The following is a 21,412-nucleotide window of genomic DNA, read 5'->3' on the forward strand; positions in this document are numbered from 1 at the left end:
GACTCTGGAGCAGGAAAGCTGTAGAGGCTGCAAAAGAGGGAAAGAATCAAGGATGAGTGAGTGACCGCCTTTGCTTACACAGAGACCTCCATCGCCCCACTTAGGAGATTGAAGAAGAAAAGTAAGAACTCACCAGGCGATGAATCAGCCAGGTGTCACAGGAACACTACTACTACTTAACATTTCTAAAGGCGAAAGAACCCCTTCTGACTCGATGGACGCAGCCAGGCATAGGAACCCCCCCTGACTCGTTTCACACGGACAGGCAAAGGAACCCTCTCTGACTCGTTCGACGTAGCCAGGCACAGAAACCCCCTGGCTCTCTTGACGCAGCCAGGCACAGGAACTCGGACTGAAAAGGAAACAAGAGAGAATAAAGCATGACTCTCTCACCCAATGCTCAGGTTACTGTGTGACACCCACCCCCTCCAACAAGAGGACTCACCGGGCTCTTAGGGCCTTGGGACCGTATACTGCAGGAACACTGGAAACTTCGCTGCAGGCACACTTGGGGCTCTCCCACTCTGGACTCTGGAGCAGGAAAGCTGTAGAGGCTGCAAAAGAGGGAAAGAATCAAGGATGAGTGAGTGACCGCCTTTGCTTACACAGAGACCTCCATCGCCCCACTTAGGAGATTGAAGAAGAAAAGTAAGAACTCACCAGGCGATGAATCAGCCAGGTGTCACAGGAACACTACTACTACTTAACATTTCTAAAGGCGAAAGAACCCCTTCTGACTCGATGGACGCAGCCAGGCATAGGAACCCCCCCTGACTCGTTTCACACGGACAGGCAAAGGAACCCTCTCTGACTCGTTCGACGTAGCCAGGCACAGAAACCCCCTGGCTCTTTGACGCAGCCAGGCACAGGAACTCGGACTGAAAAGGAAACAAGAGGGAATAAAGCATGACTCTCTCACCCAATGCTCAGGTTACTGTGTGACACCCACCCCCTCCAAGAAGAGGACTCACTGGACTCTTAGGGCCTTGGGACCGTATACTGCAGGAACACTGGAAACTCCGCTGCAGGCACACTTGGGGCTCTCCCACTCTGGACTCTGGAGCAGGAAAGCTGTAGAGGCTGCAAAAGAGGGAAAGAATCAAGGATGAGTGAGTGACCGCCTTTGCTTACACAGAGACCTCCATCGCCCCACTTAGGAGATTGAAGAAGAAAAGTAAGAACTCACCAGGCGATGAATCAGCCAGGTGTCACAGGAACACTACTACTACTTAACATTTCTAAAGGCGAAAGAACCCCTTCTGACTCGATGGACGCAGCCAGGCATAGGAACCCCCCCTGACTCGTTTCACACGGACAGGAAAAGGAACCCTCTCTGACTCGTTCGACGTAGCCAGGCACAGAAACCCCCTGGCTCTCTTGACGCAGCCAGGCACAGGAACTCGGACTGAAAAGGAAACAAGAGAGAATAAAGCATGACTCTCTCACCCAATGCTCAGGTTACTGTGTGACACCCACCCCCTCCAAGAAGAGGACTCACCGGACTCTTAGGGCCTTGGGACTGTATACTGCAGGAACACTGGAAACTTCGCTGCAGGCACACTTGGGGCTCTCCCACTCTGGACTCTGGAGCAGGAAAGCTGTAGAGGCTGCAAAAGAGGGAAAGAATCAAGGATGAGTGAGTGACCGCCTTTGCTTACACAGAGACCTCCATCGCCCCACTTAGGAGATTGAAGAAGAAAAGTAAGAACTCACCAGGCGATGAATCAGCCAGGTGTCACAGGAACACTACTACTACTTAACATTTCTAAAGGCGAAAGAACCCCTTCTGACTCGATGGACGCAGCCAGGCATAGGAACCCCCCCTGACTCGTTTCACACGGACAGGCAAAGGAACCCTCTCTGACTCGTTCGACGTAGCCAGGCACAGAAACCCCCTGGCTCTCTTGACGCAGCCAGGCACAGGAACTCGGACTGAAAAGGAAACAAGAGAGAATAAAGCATGACTCTCTCACCCAATGCTCAGGTTACTGTGTGACACCCACCCCCTCCAAGAAGAGGACTCACCGGACTCTTAGGGCCTTGGGACCGTATACTGCAGGAACACTGGAAACTCCGCTGCAGGCACACTTGGGGCTCTCCCACTCTGGACTCTGGAGCAGGAAAGCTGTAGAGGCTGCAAAACAGGGAAAGAATCAAGGATGAATGAGTGACCGCCTTTGCTTACACAGAGACCTCCATCGCCCCACTTAGGAGATTGAAGAAGAAAAGTAAGAACTCACCAGGCGATGAATCAGCCAGGTGTCACAGGAACACTACTACTACTTAACATTTCTAAAGGCGAAAGAACCCCTTCTGACTCGATGGACGCAGCCAGGCATAGGAACCCCCCCTGACTCGTTTCACACGGACAGGCAAAGGAACCCTCTCTGACTCGTTCGACGTAGCCAGGCACAGAAACCCCCTGGCTCTCTTGACGCAGCCAGGCACAGGAACTCGGACTGAAAAGGAAACGAGAGAATAAAGCATGACTCTCTCACCCAATGCTCAGGTTACTGTGTGACACCCACCCCCTCCAAGAAGAGGACTCACCAGACTCTTAGGGCCTTGGGACTGTATACTGCAGGAACACTGGAAACTTCGCTGCAGGCACACTTGGGGCTCTCCCACTCTGGACTCTGGAGCAGGAAAGCTGTAGAGGCTGCAAAACAGGGAAAGAATCAAGGATGAGTGAGTGACCGCCTTTGCTTACACAGAGACCTCCATCGCCCCACTTAGGAGATTGAAGAAGAAAAGTAAGAACTCACCAGGCGATGAATCAGCCAGGTGTCACAGGAACACTACTACTACTTAACATTTCTAAAGGCGAAAGAACCCCTTCTGACTCGATGGACGCAGCCAAGCATAGGAACCCCCCCTGACTCGTTTCACACGGACAGGCAAAGGAACCCTCTCTGACTCGTTCGACGTAGCCAGGCACAGAAACCCCCTGGCTCTCTTGACGCAGCCAGGCACAGGAACTCGGACTGAAAAGGAAACAGAGAGAATAAAGCATGACTCTCTCACCCAATGCTCAGGTTACTGTGTGACACCCACCCCCTCCAAGAAGAGGACTCACCGGACTCTTAGGGCCTTGGGACTGTATACTGCAGGAACACTGGAAACTTCGCTGCAGGCACACTTGGGGCTCTCCCACTCTGGACTCTGGAGCACGGAAAGCTGTAGAGGCTGCAAAAGAGGGAAAGAATCAAGGATGTGTGAGTGACCGCCTTTGCTTACACAGAGACCTCCATCGCCCCACTTAGGAGATTGAAGAAGAAAAGTAAGAACTCACCAGGCGATGAATCAGCCAGGTGTCACAGGAACACTACTACTACTTAACATTTCTAAAGGCGAAAGAACCCCTTCTGACTCGATGGACGCAGCCAGGCATAGGAACCCCCCCTGACTCGTTTCACACGGACAGGCAAAGGAACCCTCTCTGACTCGTTCGACGTAGCCAGGCACAGAAACCCCCTGGCTCTCTTGACGCAGCCAGGCACAGGAACTCGGACTGAAAAGGAAACAAGAGAGAATAAAGCATGACTCTCTCACCCAATGCTCAGGTTACTGTGTGACACCCACCCCCTCCAAGAAGAGGACTCACCGGACTCTTAGGGCCTTGGGACCGTATACTGCAGGAACACTGGAAACTTCGCTGCAGGCACACTTGGGGCTCTCCCACTCTGGACTCTGGAGCAGGAAAGCTGTAGAGGCTGCAAAAGAGGGAAAGAATCAAGGATGAGTGAGTGACCGCCTTTGCTTACACAGAGACCTCCATCGCCCCACTTAGGAGATTGAAGAAGAAAAGTAAGAACTCACCAGGCGATGAATCAGCCAGGTGTCACAGGAACACTACTACTACTTAACATTTCTAAAGGCGAAAGAACCCCTTCTGACTCGATGGACGCAGCCAGGCATAGGAACCCCCCCTGACTCGTTTCACACGGACAGGCAAAGGAACCCTCTCTGACTCGTTCGACGTAGCCAGGCACAGAAACCCCCTGGCTCTTTTGACGCAGCCAGGCACAGGAACTCGGACTGAAAAGGAAACAAGAGGGAATAAAGCATGACTCTCTCACCCAATGCTCAGGTTACTGTGTGACACCCACCCCCTCCAAGAAGAGGACTCACTGGACTCTTAGGGCCTTGGGACCGTATACTGCAGGAACACTGGAAACTCCGCTGCAGGCACACTTGGGGCTCTCCCACTCTGGACTCTGGAGCAGGAAAGCTGTAGAGGCTGCAAAAGAGGGAAAGAATCAAGGATGAGTGAGTGACCGCCTTTGCTTACACAGAGACCTCCATCGCCCCACTTAGGAGATTGAAGAAGAAAAGTAAGAACTCACCAGGCGATGAATCAGCCAGGTGTCACAGGAACACTACTACTACTTAACATTTCTAAAGGCGAAAGAACCCCTTCTGACTCGATGGACGCAGCCAGGCATAGGAACCCCCCCTGACTCGTTTCACACGGACAGGCAAAGGAACCCTCTCTGACTCGTTCGACGTAGCCAGGCACAGAAACCCCCTGGCTCTTTTGACGCAGCCAGGCACAGGAACTCGGACTGAAAAGGAAACAAGAGGGAATAAAGCATGACTCTCTCACCCAATGCTCAGGTTACTGTGTGACACCCACCCCCTCCAAGAAGAGGACTCACCGGACTCTTAGGGCCTTGGGACTGTATACTGCAGGAACACTGGAAACTCCGCTGCAGGCACACTTGGGGCTCTCCCACTCTGGACTCTGGAGCAGGAAAGCTGTAGAGGCTGCAAAAGAGGGAAAGAATCAAGGATGAGTGAGTGACCGCCTTTGCTTACACAGAGACCTCCATCGCCCCACTTAGGAGATTGAAGAAGAAAAGTAAGAACTCACCAGGCGATGAATCAGCCAGGTGTCACAGGAACACTGAGGCGTAGCAAGCAAGGAGCAAGAACCCCTTCTGACTCGTTCGACGCAGCCAGGCACAGAAACCCCCCGGCTCTCTTGACTCAGCCAGGCACAGGAACTCGGACTGAAAAGGAAACAAGAGGGAATTAAGCATGACTCTCTCACCCAATGCTCAGGTTACTATCTGACACCCACCCCCTCCAAGAAGAGGACTCACCGGGCTCTTACGGCCTGGAAACTCCACTGCAGGAAGGTGCACAATCGTCATCGTCGGGTATCAACATCACGTCATCCTCCTCCTCCTCCTCCTCCTCCTCCTCCTGGGTCTGGCTTGTACTCTCATAAATATCAGACTTGAATAAACTCAGCATCTGATCTGTAGGAACAAACTCATGGCAGCATATGCCTTTACGCCCCATGTAGCTACGAATACGCAACAAGGCTTCCAGAGTGCCTTGTCGCATCCTGTTTCTTAGTTTTGTCTTGATCAGATTCATCTGAGAAAAGGTTCTTTCCACAGCTGCATTGCTGAAAGGCAAAGCCAACATAGATAGGGCAAAATTCCCTAGCAGGAGGAAGTCATGATCTCCTGTAGCATCTGTGTGATTTGCTACAGTCACCCAAAACTGCTCAATCTCATTGTCCCTGTAGGTTGGCCATAACACTGTGCTGATCCGCAGCCACTGTTGCTCCAGATCTCCAATACTACCGTTATACAGAGGTAGAAATGACAACTTCGACAGCTGTGGTTTCAGGGCTCCAAGGACAACAGATGGAGAAAGATCTGACAGAGACTGTAGCAGCTGGACATTTGACGGTAGCCTCTTACGCATTTCCCTCAGCAGTTCAAATAGGTAATCTCTACAGCGTTCTTTAATGTGTTCTGCAGATGCGGGTTCAAGTCCAGAGTCATGCAGCGCCAACTGGAATTCGATACCAAAGTTCATCGCTGCCAGCGGTAGATGCTTAGACCTGTCTTCCAAATCATACGTGATAGTTGCGCCCCACGATGTTAATGTGATCGGTCGCACAAGTTGCAGCAGCATGGTGTGATACAATGTCATCAGGTCGTCAAGCAAACGGACAGGGCTGGCTTTATCAGACTGAAACAGCTTGTTCACTCGGTTGAGTTCCTGCAGTATGGGCCTCAAAAATATCAAGTACAGCTTGTTTTGTGGTGTGTTGTACATCTGGTACAGCTGGTCAGCGATGTAGCTGCGTGTCTCATCCTTCGCTACCTGGAAGTGAAGCTTCAGTTCATCATATTGGTCAAGCACACGCTGAACACAAGCAGCTATGGACAGCCAGCGAGTGTCTGACAACCTCAGGATCTTTAGTGGTTCTTCACCAACATTAATGCATTGATATATCTGTTTGTATTTCTGCTGGCGAACAGTACTATGGCAGAACCAGTTATAGGTCTCAGAAACCATGAATTCAATGTTCCTTGGCAGCACCATCAGCGCATGTGATGAACTCAGCTGAATTGAATGGCAAATACACTTGATATGTACAATGTTGGGGCACACTTCACGGAACCTTGTTATTACTGAATTATTTCTGCCACACATGGTGCTACAGCCATCAGTTGCTAAGCCAATGCATTTGTCTATTTGAAGATGATTTGCTGTAAGAAAATTGGTTATGGCACTGAATATTCCTTCTGCAGTACCAGTCTCAAGGGCTAATATTCCTAGAAATGCGGTGCTAATAGACTTCAAGGAAGTACTGTAGTAGCGCACCATCACACACAGCTGCTTCTCTAGGCCAATATCTGTGCTTTCATCGATGATCAAGGAATAAGACGCGTCATTTGTGCCCAGGTCCGAAATTAATTCTTGATGGAGTGCAGGGCCAAGTACATTCTTGATCAGTGCAGAACATTTTGTGCGGTGTATAGCTATGTCTTTGCCCGAAATGGCTTTGACAACCTGGCCTAGGTGATCGATCGTTGCAATACTGGAATGGCACGCAACGTGTGCCGCCAACTTCAGCTCCGCTATCTTGGTCGATTTGTCAATAGTGGTAGGCTGGCAGCCCATATCAAATAAAGTCCTAACACTTGAAAACGGCGCTGCATTCCTCTTATGTTTGGCTGTATTGGCATGGTTAACTAAGTCAGCATGATGTGGACGTATCTCAGCTTTGCAAAAACGACAATATGCTTTTTTGTCATCTCCTGGCACACTCCTTATCCAGTCTTTTAAGAGTGCCTCTTTCTCCCAGCTCTTGCAGTACTTCTTTGTATATGTTGCCCACTTTCCCATGATGATATTATGAATCGGAACAGTCGGGAAGTAGCAAACGATCAGGACTGTCTTTTTGTCTATATGGTGTACAGCGCTGCGTATGACTTATAGCGCTATAGAAATGATAAGTAGTAGTAGAAAACAAGCTGTAGTAAAGAAATACAGATTTGTTAACCATGTGAACCACAAATATATGCAATAAAGTGCCATACATAACCCCTTCCCCTCCCCTTTTACATTAGCAATCTTATGCAGATGCATGCCTATCAAACATAAAAAAGGCGAGTGACTGACTCACTCGCAAATGCACAGTAGAGACTTCCCTCTCTGTCCCGCTCCCGCGTCAATACATGATAAGGGGGGGAGGGGGCGGGACAGAGAGGGAAACTACGCCGCCGAGGTTGCTACCGCTCCCCCCCCCCCACTCGGAGTCGCCACCGCCACTCCTCCACCCGGCCCAGGCCCTCTCTTCCCTTCTGAACTTACACATCCATTCGCCAAACGCAGCAACGCACATCAGCTGAGCTGCCCCTTCCTTCTCTGCCTGTGTCCCGCCCTCGCTGACGTAACGTCACAGGAGGGCGGGCCCACAGGCAGAGAAGGAAGGGCCCATGGCAGCTGAGCTGATGTGCGTTGCTGCGTTCGGCAAATGGATGTGTAAGTTCAGAAGCGAAGAGAGGGCCCGGGCCGGGTGGAGGGGTGGTGGCGGCGGCGACTCCGAGGGGGGGGGGGAGCGGTGGCCACCTCGCGGGGGGGGGGGGGGTGAGGGGAAGGAAAACCCCCAAAACCAGCCCATTTTTACGGGCTCAACGGCTAGTATAGCAATAAGACAGTATATGACAATCTCTCTTAATGTAATGCATCTTCATTGTGGATATTCTGAAAGCCCAACTGGTTGGGTGTGCCCAGCTCAGTGTACCCCTGTAATCCTCCTGAGTATATTTATTTTAGAAAAAGGGAACACACTTTACAAATAACACGTCAGCAAAAGGCTCTCTTAATAGCTAGTCCTTATGAGGACAGGCCCTAGAGCACCTAAATAACCTGCTATTATGAAACGTCATGTGCAGTACATCTTGCCTTTTCTTTTCCAATGTAGCATTTCATCCTCTCCCTCCGCTTCTTCCATCCATGCCCATTACCATTACCCTCCCCCTCCCTTCTATACATGTGCATTTCCCCCTCTTGGTCTCCCCCTGCCCAATATCTTGCACCTCTGCTGTCTCTCTTTGCTCCTGATGCAGGTTGAAATACTGTAATTGTCCCTAATCGTAATCTTAAGCAGCATCATTATAATTAGCATCAAACAACATATATATCCAGCAGCATAATCATCACAATATGAATATAATCAACATCTGCATCATAATCAAACCTGCAGCATTATCATATATATAATCAAACCAGCAGCAAGAACAAAAACAAGTTCAAAGCAAATGCCCCCTGTGTATTACTTGGTAGCAATAAAGTAATATTCACATTGCGAGAGGCCTGAACCAACAGCTGTTTTCCACTAAACATATGAAGGAATTTGGAAGCCCTTCCCTCATTCAATTTGAACCTGTAGAATAGAGATAAAAAAAAGGGAAGTGCATTTTTACAATATACAAGCAGCCAGTGGCGTACCAAGGGGGGGGGGGGCAGTCCGCCCTGGATGCACACTGCTGGGGGGTGCCACGCGCCAGTCAGCTTCATTAGTTTCCATGTTCCCTTTGCCCCGGAACAGGTTACTTTCTGTTCTGGGGCAGAGGGAGCATGGAAACCAACGAAGCAGACCGGCACAAGGCACCCCCCCCCCCCAGCAGCGTGCGTCTGGGGGAGGGGGGGTTCTTTCGCCGGGGTGGGGGGGGGGCAGGGCGCATCGGCGATCCGCCCCGGGTGTCAGCCACCCTAGGAACGCCACTGCAAGCAGCACTGCAAATTGCAATCCACAAAACAAAATGAGCAAGATCCCACACATACATGCCATCTTTTATTTTGATCTAGGCACAGGAAAAAAGGTTTTAAATGCACCCAGGTTTCAACTTCATTCATGTTTAATATGTGATATAACTGTTATACGCCAATACATGAGCACATGATTCTCATAACATGCCTGTTTTAGTGTCCCTTTTATCAGGAGAAAACAAGAAAATTCACATGCTAGGCTAGGATGTCCCCCCTATTAAACCAGCCAAATCATCACGGACGTACATAAATCTGCACTACCCAAGTTGAAAAGGACTCAAATACAAAACAACCAACGCATCCAGTTTTTCATACATGGGCACACAACTGTGGAACACATTACCAAAAGCCTTGAAAACTATGAATAGCCACCGAAACTTCCAGAAAACACTGAAAACCAACCTGTTTAAAAAGGCATACCTAGCCAACCCAACATAAATGCCCAAACTATGCAACACAAGAAACTAAGTACAGTATGGACATAACACAACTCTCCCGTGACATGATCCCTTACCGTACCACAACATCACTCTATTTGTTTACACCAGAGTCTGCAAACGCTACCCCGGAACTATGTAAGCCACATTGAGCCTACAAATAGGTGGGAAAATGTGGGATACAAATGTAATTAAAATAAATAAGTGAAAATAAATATAAATATTTTATTTCATGAAAAATGCAGATTTGTGTCCCTAGTCATGCATCTAATCTAAAGGTTATATAATCATTTCAAGACAGCCAGTGAATGGTTTTACTTATTAGTAGAACATAACCACAGAGGCATCATTCATAGGGCTGCAATTTCAGCTAAGAAACAGGTTATAACTTATTTTGAGTTAGTCTTCAGTGGGCCAAACTTGCTTTCATTGTGCCATCACCATCCAGCTGGATAGGCAGTGTCTTAAAAGATAGGAGGATAAAGGTATATTTGTTGTACATTTTTTTTGGTCCCACATTATCTCAAGCAAACTCAGGTTCAATGAGGCTTACATTTGAAAATACAGTAAGACAGAATAACAGAATTCAGTTATTATATCATGGCAGCAAGTACATGGATATGTCAAAACATTTAACAAAAGATGAGATTATTACCACATATGCCCAGATGGTCATTTAAAAGTCTGCCCTTTAATGTGTAGAACAAATTAGTAGTACTGTAACCGATGATACCAATACTCCTCTGTGTACATCCATATGCAGCACAAGCCAGCAATGCATGTTTGAAAATATAAGCTGCGGAAGAAATAAAAATGGGTGCGGGGTCCAGCCACCACTGGTGGCGACTCGGAGAGTATGGGAGGGGGTCAGGGGGAGAGGGTGGGAGGGTCCAGCAGTGAGTTGGGACTAGGGAGAGGAGGGGGTGGATCCAGAGAGTATGGGAGGGGGTCAGTGGGAGAGGGTGGGAGGGTCCAGCAGCGAGTCGGGACTAGGGAGAGGAGGGGGTGGATCCAGAGAGTATGGGAGGGGGTCAGTGGGAGAGGGTGGGAGGGTCCAGCAGCGAGTCGGGACTAGGGAGAGGAGGGGGTGGGTCCAGAGAGTATGGGAGGGGGTCAGGGTGGGAGGGTCCAGCAGCGAGTCGGGACTAGGGAGAGGAGGGGGTGGATCCAGAGAGTATGGGAGGGGGTCAGGGGGAGAGGGTGGGAGGGTCCAGCAGTGAGTTGGGACTAGGGAGAGGAGGGGGTGGGTCCAGAGAGTATGGGAGGGGGTCAGGGTGGGAGGGTCCAGCAGCGAGTCGGGACTAGGGAGAGGAGGGGGTGGATCCAGAGAGTATGGGAGGGGGTCAGGGTGGGAGGGTCCAGCAGCGAGTCGGGACTAGGGAGAGGAGGGGGTGGGTCCAGAGAGTATGGGAGGGGGTCAGGGGGAGAGGGTGGGAGGGTCCAGCAGTGAGTTGGGACTAGGGAGAGGAGGGGGTGGATCCAGAGAGTATGGGAGGGGGTCAGTGGGAGAGGGTGGGAGGGTCCAGCAGCGAGTCGGGACTAGGGAGAAGAGGGGGTGGGTCCAGAGAGTATGGGAGGGGGTCAGGGGGAGAGGGTGGGAGGGTCCAGCAGTGAGTTGGGACTAGGGAGAGGAGGGGGTGGATCCAGAGAGTATGGGAGGGGGTCAGTGGGAGAGGGTGGGAGATTCCAGCAGCGAGTCGGGACTAGGGAGAGGAGGGGGTGGATCCAGAGAGTATGGGAGGGGGTCAGGGGGAGAGGGTGGGAGGGTCCAGCAGTGAGTTGGGACTAGGGAGAGGAGGGGGTGGGTCCAGAGAGTATGGGAGGGGGTCAGGGTGGGAGGGTCCAGCAGCGAGTCGGGACTAGGGAGAGGAGGGGGTGGATCCAGAGAGTATGGGAGGGGGTCAGGATGGGAGGGTCCAGCAGCGAGTCGGGACTAGGGAGAGGAGGGGGTGGGTCCAGAGAGTATGGGAGGGGGTCAGGGGGAGAGGGTGGGAGGGTCCAGCAGTGAGTTGGGACTAGGGAGAGGAGGGGGTGGATCCAGAGAGTATGGGAGGGGGTCAGTGGGAGAGGGTGGGAGGGTCCAGCAGCGAGTCGGGACTAGGGAGAGGAGGGGGTGGGTCCAGAGAGTATGGGAGGGGTTCAGGGGGAGAGGGTGGGAGGGTCCAGCAGTGAGTCGGGACTAGGGAGAAGAGGGGGTGGGTCCAGAGAGTATGGGAGGGGGTCAGGGTGGGAGGGTCCAGCAGCAAGTTGGGACTAGGGAGAGGAGGGGGTGGATCCAGAGAGTATGGGAGGGGGTCAGGGGGAGAGGGTGGGAGGGTCCAGCAGTGAGTTGGGACTAGGGAGAGGAGGGGGTGGATCCAGAGAGTATGGGAGGGGGTCAGTGGGAGAGGGTGGGAGGGTCCAGCAGCGAGTCGGGACTAGGGAGAGGAGGGGGTGGATCCAGAGAGTATGGGAGGGGGTCAGTGGGAGAGGGTGGGAGGGTCCAGCAGCGAGTCGGGACTAGGGAGAGGAGGGGGTGGGTCCAGAGAGTATGGGAGGGGGTCAGGGGGAGAGGGTGGGAGGGTCCAGCAGTGAGTCGGGACTAGGGAGAAGAGGGGGTGGGTCCAGAGAGTATGGGAGGGGGTCAGGGTGGGAGGGTCCAGCAGCGAGTTGGGACTAGGGAGAGGAGGGGGTGGATCCAGAGAGTATGGGAGGGGGTCAGGGGGAGAGGGTCCAGCAGTGAGTCGGGACTAGGGAGAAGAGGGGGTGGGTCCAGAGAGTATGGGAGGGGGTCAGGGTGGGAGGGTCCAGCAGCGAGTTGGGACTAGGGAGAGGAGGGGGTGGATCCAGAGAGTATGGGAGGGGGTCAGTGGGAGAGGGTGGGAGGGTCCAGCAGCGAGTCGGGACTAGGGAGAGGAGGGGGTGGGTCCAGAGAGTATGGGAGGGGGTCAGGGGAGAGGGGGGGGGGCTGGGGCGTCCAGCAGAGAGTCAGGACTAGGGAACGGGGGGGGGGGGGAGTGGGTGCAGGGTCCAGGAGGATTTGCATGCAGTGGGGACTGGAGTAGCAGGAAGGTTTGCTTTGCTTGCTTGTTAAATAGTAGTAGTTGTTGCTTTGTTTTGAGTGTACTGCTGTAGCAGCATTACACTCAGAACAAAGCAACAGTGTAGATGAACTGGTGGTGGCTTCAAATTGATGACGTCACGTACATAACCCCGCCCTCCCTGTCGGATCCGGAAAATAAATGAGTGAATATGTGAAGTGAGTCCTGCTGCAGTGCTGCTGGTCTGAGTCGGTCGGAGAGTAGACGACGGTCTCGGGACAAGGGACGGAGTCGGAACTTGGAAGAGAGAGGTTAGAGAAGTGAAGATGAAGGTATGAAGAGAGAGAGTAGAAGACGGACGGACAGTACGGGAGAGCCCTCTAGGAGGTCGGAGACTCACTACGGGAGGGGAAAGAGGGTGGGGGCCCACAACCACATGGCATGGCAGCATCTCGGAGTACTCAGGGGGTGGGGTCTGCCTGGGGGGACTCGGACTCGGAGGTGGTGGGTGGGGGTCTGGGAGATCTGAGTTCCCCAGCCAGCGCAACTCAGAGTAATGGGGTGAGAGCTGGCTGGGGGGGAGTTCAGGTCCTCTTCACGATTCCGGGTGGGTGAGGGTGGGGGGTCCGGATCGGGACCGCTCCGGGATCCAGGCTGGTGTGAATGATGGAGGGGAGGGCGCCAGGGCGGGGGGGGAAGGGTGGAATTTGGGGGATCATCGGAAAGAATCCAGTCCAGATCTCTGGTCACGGACTTGTCTTGGAGTCGGAGGGGGCTCAGGCAAGGATTGGAGGAGAGAAGACTGAGGACTCAAGGAGGACAGTAGGTGGCGGGACGGTCGGTGTCGGCGCGCAGCTACGGCGAGTGAGTGTCCTTCCGGAGGATGGGTGAGGGGTCCGGACCGGAGGGAGGGCTCCAGGCTGGTGTGAGGGAGAGCGGGCAGGGCGGGGGGAATTTGGGGGATCAGATCCTCATTCCTCACTCGGAGGACAACAGCAGGGCAGCGGCGCCGAGGCGACTCGAGTCGGGGGGGAGGGGGTGTCCAGCTGCCGCGAGTGGCGACTCGGGGGTCCAGGGGGCGGCTGCGGCGGGGGTTTAAATTTCACAAACTTGAAAAAAAGTTCTCTTACGCGATTTTGTAGTTGTAGTACAGTGCTGCAGGCACTGGCAGGTTGCAGCGTTTTTTTTCTCTCGTCGTCGTCTCTCAAACAACAAATCTCACGGACGGGACGGGCGGCGAGCGGACAAGTCACTGACAAGTCTGCTCTGTCACAGTCCAGTCGGCGATGGGGGGGCGGCGCCTCAGCTCGGCATTTAATACAGCTGCTCAACCCGCCTCCGCGGGGCTTCTATTAGTCCATTTAGTCTGGTTACCGTGGTACCGCATGTGAAACTGGCCAATCAGCGGCCGCACGAAAACCGCCCAATCCGCACCGCGGCCGCGCGAAAACCGCCCAATAAACCGCACCCCGCATCATTCAAAAATTTCCCGCATCCCCCGCTTTAAAACCGCCCAATTGGGCGGGAAAACCGCCCACCTGGCAACACTGGTGCTTAGATGGTAATGGATGCTCACACCATAGATCCTCAGTTAGGAGAGATCATGAGCTCCATGTGCTGTTCCTAACCCCCACAGGAAGTTGCATGGGTGTGACCTCTCTAGGCAGTTCACATCAGGGGTCACAGAGTAATCACAGAGAAAGAAAAAAAACATTGCTGACAGACAATGCATGTAAAACACAATACATTATTCCAACAAACCCCTTCTCATGCATAACTGTCATGCAATTATTAATTCATACAAACTCCAAGCTTTATTCGCAGATTCTCAAAACGTTCTCTGGGTAACGGTTTGGTCATGATGTCAGCTGTCATCTCACTGGTGTGACAATAGTGTAGACTGATAACCCCTTCTTTCGCCAGCTCTCGCACGTTGTGATATTTCGTTGCGATGTGCTTGGTGCGTGAGTGAACCTTGTCATTCTGTGACAGTCTGATGCAGCTCTGATTATCTTCCATTATCTGGATTGGTCTCTGTTCATCTATTCCAAAATCCAGCAAAAGGTTTTCAATCCACATCAGTTCTCTGCATGCTTCTGATACAGCCACATATTCAGCTTCTGTAGAAGACAGACTCACAATACTTTGTTTATGACTGGCCCAAGAAATTTGTACATTTCCATACATAAACACATATCCACTTGTGGATTTATAATCAGAATGATCCCCTGCCCAATCTGAATCACAGTAACATATTAGTTTTGGATTACTATTGGCTGAAATCTTTAATTTACAATCAATGGTACCTTTTAAATACCTTACCATCCTTTTAACTGCAGTCCAATCTGATTTGGTAGGTGAGCTGACCCTTCTGCTCAAAATTCCTACTGCATTTGCTATATCAGCCCTGTATGTGGTAGTCAGATATAAAAGCTTACCTATGGCTGATCTATATTGGATGTTATCTGGTAAAGGTTCTCTTACTGTTTCATCCTTCAGAAAATCAGTGATCATGGGAGTGCTTACAACTTGGGCATCTTGCATACCTAAACTTTCAATAAGCTCATTTATTTTCTGCTTCTGGCTTAGAAGATAAGAACCATCATTTTGTTTCTCAATTTCTATACCAAGATAGTATGACACATTACCAAGTTCTTTTATCTCAACATTCAGGTTTAAATATTTTACAATGTCCTTGTACTCTTGCTCACTTTCGCTTGCAATGAGCAGATCATCAACAAAAGCTAAAATGTATGCATATTGTCCATTTCTGCACCTAGTGTACAAGCATTTATCTGCTTCACCTTGCTTAAATCCTAAATTTGTCAATATTTCATGCAATTTGTCATTCCAACATTTTGCACTTTGCTTTAATCCATAAAGACCTTTGTTTAATTTACACACTAGCTGTCTTTGTTTTGTATTTATGAAACCTGTTGGCTGTTCCATGTACAAGTCTTCAGTTATATCTCCATGAAGAAATGCTGTTTTCACATCAATGTGGTTGACTTGCATGCCTTTTGAGACTGCAATGCTCAGAAGTGTTCTAATTGTCGTGTGTTTCACTACAGGTGCAAACACTTCATCAAAATCTTCTCCATATTTTTGAAGATATCCCTTTGCGACTAATCTGGCTTTATACCTTTCCACTTTTCCTTGTGCATTCCTTTTTAACTTGAATACCCATTTGCATCCTATAGCTTTCTTGCCAGGAGGTAATTTTGTAAGAATCCAAGTTTTATTTTTATGCAATGCATCAATTTCTTCTTGTGCAGCTTTACGCCATTCAGCAGCTTCTTCTGCTGGCATTTTCTCAATCTCATCCCATGTTAAGGGCTCTTGAGCTTCTGCTGACTTTGTTAGGTAAGACAGTCTTGGGGGTGGAACACCTTTGTTTTCCCTGGATGAGCGTCTGACAACAGGTTGGTCCGACCTTTCCGCATCCTCTAAATCTGAGAGTCCTTCTCCAATTGATTCCCCTTCTCCAACTGTACTGTCTTCTTCAATGATCCTTTCTGTGTCTGCTTCCTCTGCCTGTTCCTCATTAGATACAGATGAGTTGCTTTCAGACATCTGCCTTGGTATGGCATTTATATACACTGGCATGTCTATTATGGTTCTAGTTTCATATTCTGGATGACAAGGCTCATCTGGGATAATCCAGCCTTTATCAACCCTTTTGTTTTCATCAAAATATGTAACATGTCTTATGCCAACAATGCCAGTTTTCAGATTCAAAATTCTATATCCTTTGTGTCCTGGAGCATAGCCAACTAAAATGCCCCTTTCTGTTGTGGAATCCAGCTTATGCCTTCTTTGCTTTGGTACATGAGCATATGCTGTACTTCCAAATGTTCTTATGTGTGACAGATTTGGCTTCCTACCATGCCATGTCTCATGTGGTGTGCGCTCAGCGCCTTTAGTTGGCATTCTGTTTTGTAGGTACACTGCTGTGAGAATGGCTTCCCCCCATAGTCTTTTAGGGAGATTGCTATCTGACAGCATACATCTGGTCATTTCCACAAGTGACCTAAATTTTCTCTCTGCAACAGAATTTTGCTCTGGTGTATAAGCTACTGTTGTGATATGCTGAATGCCTTCTTGTTGTAGAAATGTGCGCATGCTTTGTGAAGTGAACTCACCACCATTGTCGGTCTGAAGAACCTTTGGTTTTCTTTCAAATTTATTGCTCACCATGGCTACGTATTTCTTCAGCATGTCTGTGACTTGACTTTTTTCTTTCAGCAAATAGGCCACACAGTATCTAGAGAAATCATCCAAGAATATTAGCACAAATCTGTTATTTCCCAATGATGGGATATTAAACGGTCCACATAAGTCACTGTGTATTAAGTCCAGTACTTTATTACTCCTATTTCCTGTGTATGCAGGAAATGAGGGTCTCACACCTTTTTGAGTAACACAGTCTATGCATTTCTCCATTTTAACAGTATCTGCACTTATTTGAATGCCTGTGGCAAGTTGCTTACTGTGAAGATCCTGGATCACCTTAAAATCACGATGTCCCAGGCGGCGGTGCCATCATTCTTCCTTACTTGCGCCATATGTGAAGCTTCACCTGAAATGCTCAGTTTATAAATATCATTATGCATAAAAGCTTCAGCATACACTTCATCATTTTTAGAGATTGTGCACTTACTGTTTTCAAAATGAATCACAAATCCCTTCTTATCTAATGTAGATACACTAAGCATATTGCAAACTGCTTGGGGAATATACAAGACATCACTTACAGGAATTTCTTTAACTTCATTAGACACTTTGCATTTTAAGAATCCAATGCCTTTTGCTTGGATCTGAGTAGTCCCTGCGTTTGCAGTATGAAGAACACCTTCTTGTGGACTCATTTCCTGAAAGAAATCCTTACAATTGGTTAAATGGCATGTGCTCCCCGAATCCAAAATCCAAGTACTTTCATTTGAATTATTATTTACCATAGTCAAAGATTTTTCTGCCATTAGAAAGCTCTTATGTTTATCATTGTCCTTTGTACATTTCCTGCTTGGAAAATTCTTTTGTTCCATTGGCTTAGGTGAGCTAGAGGGGGTGTTTTGTGTTTCCTTACACCATTTAGATACATGGTCCTCCTTTCCACATGAGTAGCAAATCAGCTTGCCCTTGGGTGGAGTTTTCCCATAGCTCCGCCTTCCTCTATTCTTTGCCAAGAAATTTGTTTCATTTCTCTCTGACTGTCTTTGAGAACACATCTCCTCAAAATCATTAATTATGCATTCCTGCCTCAGTTTTGATGCTGCCTGTTCAAAAGATTGCCCTTCAATGGCTTCATTTACAGACCTAAAAACATCAAACTTCTTTGATAGTGAGGTAAAAAGAAATGCTCTTTTCAATGCATCACACATGGGAATTCCAGAAAGTTCTAACTTTTGAAATGAAGACATAAGATGCATAATGTGATCATTACACTTACTTTTATCCCCTAATTTGGTTTCATTCAACTCTGCCAACCAAATTGGTTGCTGTTTTGCATATGTAGTTGCATACATAGTTCTCAGTTTATCTAAAATTTCCTTTGCTGTATCTTTTGCCTCCACCAATATGGCTTGTTTCTCTGAGAGAGCTTCAAAAAACATGCACTTCACATAATAGTTTGCATTGTCCCATTCAGCCATATTTTCAGCTGTTCTGTTTTGGTCTAAACATATACTTAATTTCTTTGCTTGAAGGAGACATCTGAATCTTAGCTCCCATTGCTGATAATTATATTCAGTTAATTTAGGCACCTTGAGAGAGTGGAAAAAGGTAAAATTATGTATCATACCTGATAATTTTCTTTCCATTAATCATAGCTGATCAATCCATAGACTGGTGGGTTGTGTCCATCTACCAGCAGGTGGAGATAGAGAGCAAACTTTTGCCTCCCTATATGTGGTCATGTGCTGCCGGAAACTCCTCAGTATGTCGATATCAAAGCTCCATCCGCAGGACTCAGCACTTAGAGAATTACACCCACAAAGGGACACTCTGCCCAGCTCACCACCGCCGAAACGGGGGAGGGGAATCCATCCAGCTCATCCCCGCGGAGCGGGGGAGGGACACCACACCCACCGATGCGGGGGGATCTGGCTTATCCTGCAACCGCAACCGCGGGAGGAGCTGACTGACCCTAACACCGCCGAAGCGGGAGGGGTACAAAGCTGCCCTACAGCCGCACGAAGCGGGAGGGAGTGCCGGCAGAATTTAAATCTCAATCCAGCCCCGTAAAACGGAGGGGAGAGGAATGCAGCAGCTCACTGTAACACAAACTCGTCTCAACTCTTGAAGAATCCAAGTGAAAAAAAGAACTTGAACACGAAGTCCTCCTGAAGGAACTGAAGACTAAACTTGAACCTAAAATTCAACCAGAATATAAACAGTACAGATATCTGGGAGGGGCTATGGATTGATCAGCTATGATTAATGGAAAGAAAATTATCAGGTATGATACATAATTTTACCTTCCATATCATCATGCTGATCAATCCATAGACTGGTGGGATGTACCGAAGCAGTACTCACCCAGGGCGGGACATAGAAATCCCTGACCGCAACACTGAAGCTCCAAACCGGGCCTCCGCCCGAGCAGCCACAGTCAAGCGGTAATGCCTGGAGAAGGTATGGGCCGATGCCCAAGTTGCCGCCTTGCAAATCTCTTCCAAGGAGACGGACCCGGCCTCTGCCATCGAGGCCGCCTGAGCTCTAGTGGAGTGAGCCTTCAGCTGGATAGGTAGCACCTTCCCCGCGGCCACATAAGCCGCTGCAATGGCTTCCTTGACCCATCTTGCCACTGTAGGCTTAGCAGCCTGCAGACCCCTACGAGGACCTGCAAACAGGACAAACAGATGATCCGATTTCCGGAAATCATTGGTCACTTCCAAGTATCTGATGATGACACGTCTCACATCCAGACATTTGAGAGCAGAGTATTCCTCTGGGTAGTCCTCTCTCCGAAAGGAAGGGAGACAGAGCTGCTGATTCACCTGGAAGCGAGAAACAATCTTGGGCAGGAAGGAAGGCACTGTGCGAATAGTCACTCCTGCCTCAGTGAACTGTAGAAAAGGCTCTCGACATGAGAGTGCCTGGAGCTCGGAAACTCTTCTGGCTGAAGTGATAGCCACCAAAAAGACTGCCTTCAACGTCAGGTCTTTCAGAGATGCCCTCGACAAGGGTTCAAAAGGCGGCTTCTGCAATGCTCTTAGCACCAGGTTGACATTCCACGCAGGCACCACTGAGTGCAGAGGAGGGCGCAGGTGATTAACTCCCTTGAGAAAGCGCACCACATCTGGCTGCGAAGCCAGGGAAGCACCCTTCAGGCGGCCCCTGAAGCAAGCCAGGGCCGCTACCTGAACTTTCAGGGAACTGAGCGACAGGCCTTTCTCCAGACCTTCTTGCAGGAACGCCAACACTGAAGAAATTGGAGCAGTGAAGGGAGAAAGTGAGCCTGCTTCACACCACGCTGCAAAGATACGCCAAACCCTGGCGTAAGCAGTAGAAGTAGAGCGCTTCCTCGCTCTCAGCATAGTGGCGATGACCTTGTCTGAGAAGCCCTTCTTTCTCAGACGCTGCCGCTCAATAGCCAGGCCGTAAGACCAAAGGGGGAGGGATCCTCCATCACCACGGGACCCTGATGTAACAGGCCCTGCTCCACTGGCAGCCGCAGAGGATCGTCGACTGAGAGCCTTATCAAGTCCGCATACCAGGGACGTCTGGGCCAATCCGGACCCACCAGGATTATCCGGCCTGGATGCTTTGCCACCCGGTCTAGCACCCTGCCCAACATGGGCCAGGGCGGGAACACATAGAGAAGCTCCTGTGTCGGCCACTGTTGGAGAAGAGCATCTACTCCCAGGGATCGAGGGTCCCGTCCTCTGCTGAAAAAGCGCGGCACTTGGCAATGGGCCGATGATGCCATCAGATCTAGGCTCGGCTGGCCCCAGCGCTTCGTGATGTCCAAGAACGCCTGAGCAGATAGCTGCTACTCTCCGGGCTCCAAGGTATGGCGACTGAGAAAGTCCGCCTTGACATTCAGGACTCCGGCAATGTGGGCCGCTGACAGCTGTTCCAGGTTCGCTTCCGCCCACTGGCATAGATTCATAGCCTCCTTGGCTAGAGGGGCGCTCTTGGTACCTCCCTGGCGGTTGACATAGGCCACAGCCGTGGCATTGTCCGACAGGACCCGTACCGGCTTCAACGCCAGTACCGGGATGAACTCCAAAAGCGCCAACCGAATGGCTCTGAGTTCCAGGAGGATGATAGACCCCTTTGCCTCTGCAGGAGACCAGAGCCCCTGCGCTGTCCTTCCCAAGCAGTGGGCTCCCCAGCCCGACAAAGAGGCGTCCGTCGTGACGACAATCCACTCCGGGGTCACCAGAGGCATTCCCGCAGACAACTTGTCTGTCTGCATCCACCAGCTCAGTGCCTTGCGCACTGCTGGGTCCAAGGGAAGGCGCACAGCATAATCCTCCGACATCGGAGTCCAGCGCTGCAGCAAAGAGTGTTGTAGTGGTCTCATATGAGCCCTGGCCCAGGGCACTACTTCCATCGTGGCCGTCATAGAGCCCAACAGCTGCACATAGTCCCAAGCCTGAAGAGGAGAGGCTACTAGGAACTGGTCCACCTGAGCCTGAAGTTTGACAATCCGATTGTCTGGCAGGAACACTCTGCCCACTTGGGTGTCGAATCGAACTCCCAGATACTCCAGGGACTGAGTCGGGCGCAGCTGGCTCTTCTCCCAGTTGATGATCCATCCCAGGGAGCTCAAAAGAGCAACTACCCGGTCCACAGCTTTGCCGCACTCTGCATAAGAGGGGGCTCGGATCAACCAGTCGTCCAGATAAGGATGGACTTGTACTC

The sequence above is a fragment of the Microcaecilia unicolor genome, unplaced genomic scaffold, assembly GCF_901765095.1.
Source record: "Microcaecilia unicolor unplaced genomic scaffold, aMicUni1.1, whole genome shotgun sequence".
NCBI lineage: Eukaryota > Metazoa > Chordata > Amphibia > Gymnophiona > Siphonopidae > Microcaecilia > Microcaecilia unicolor.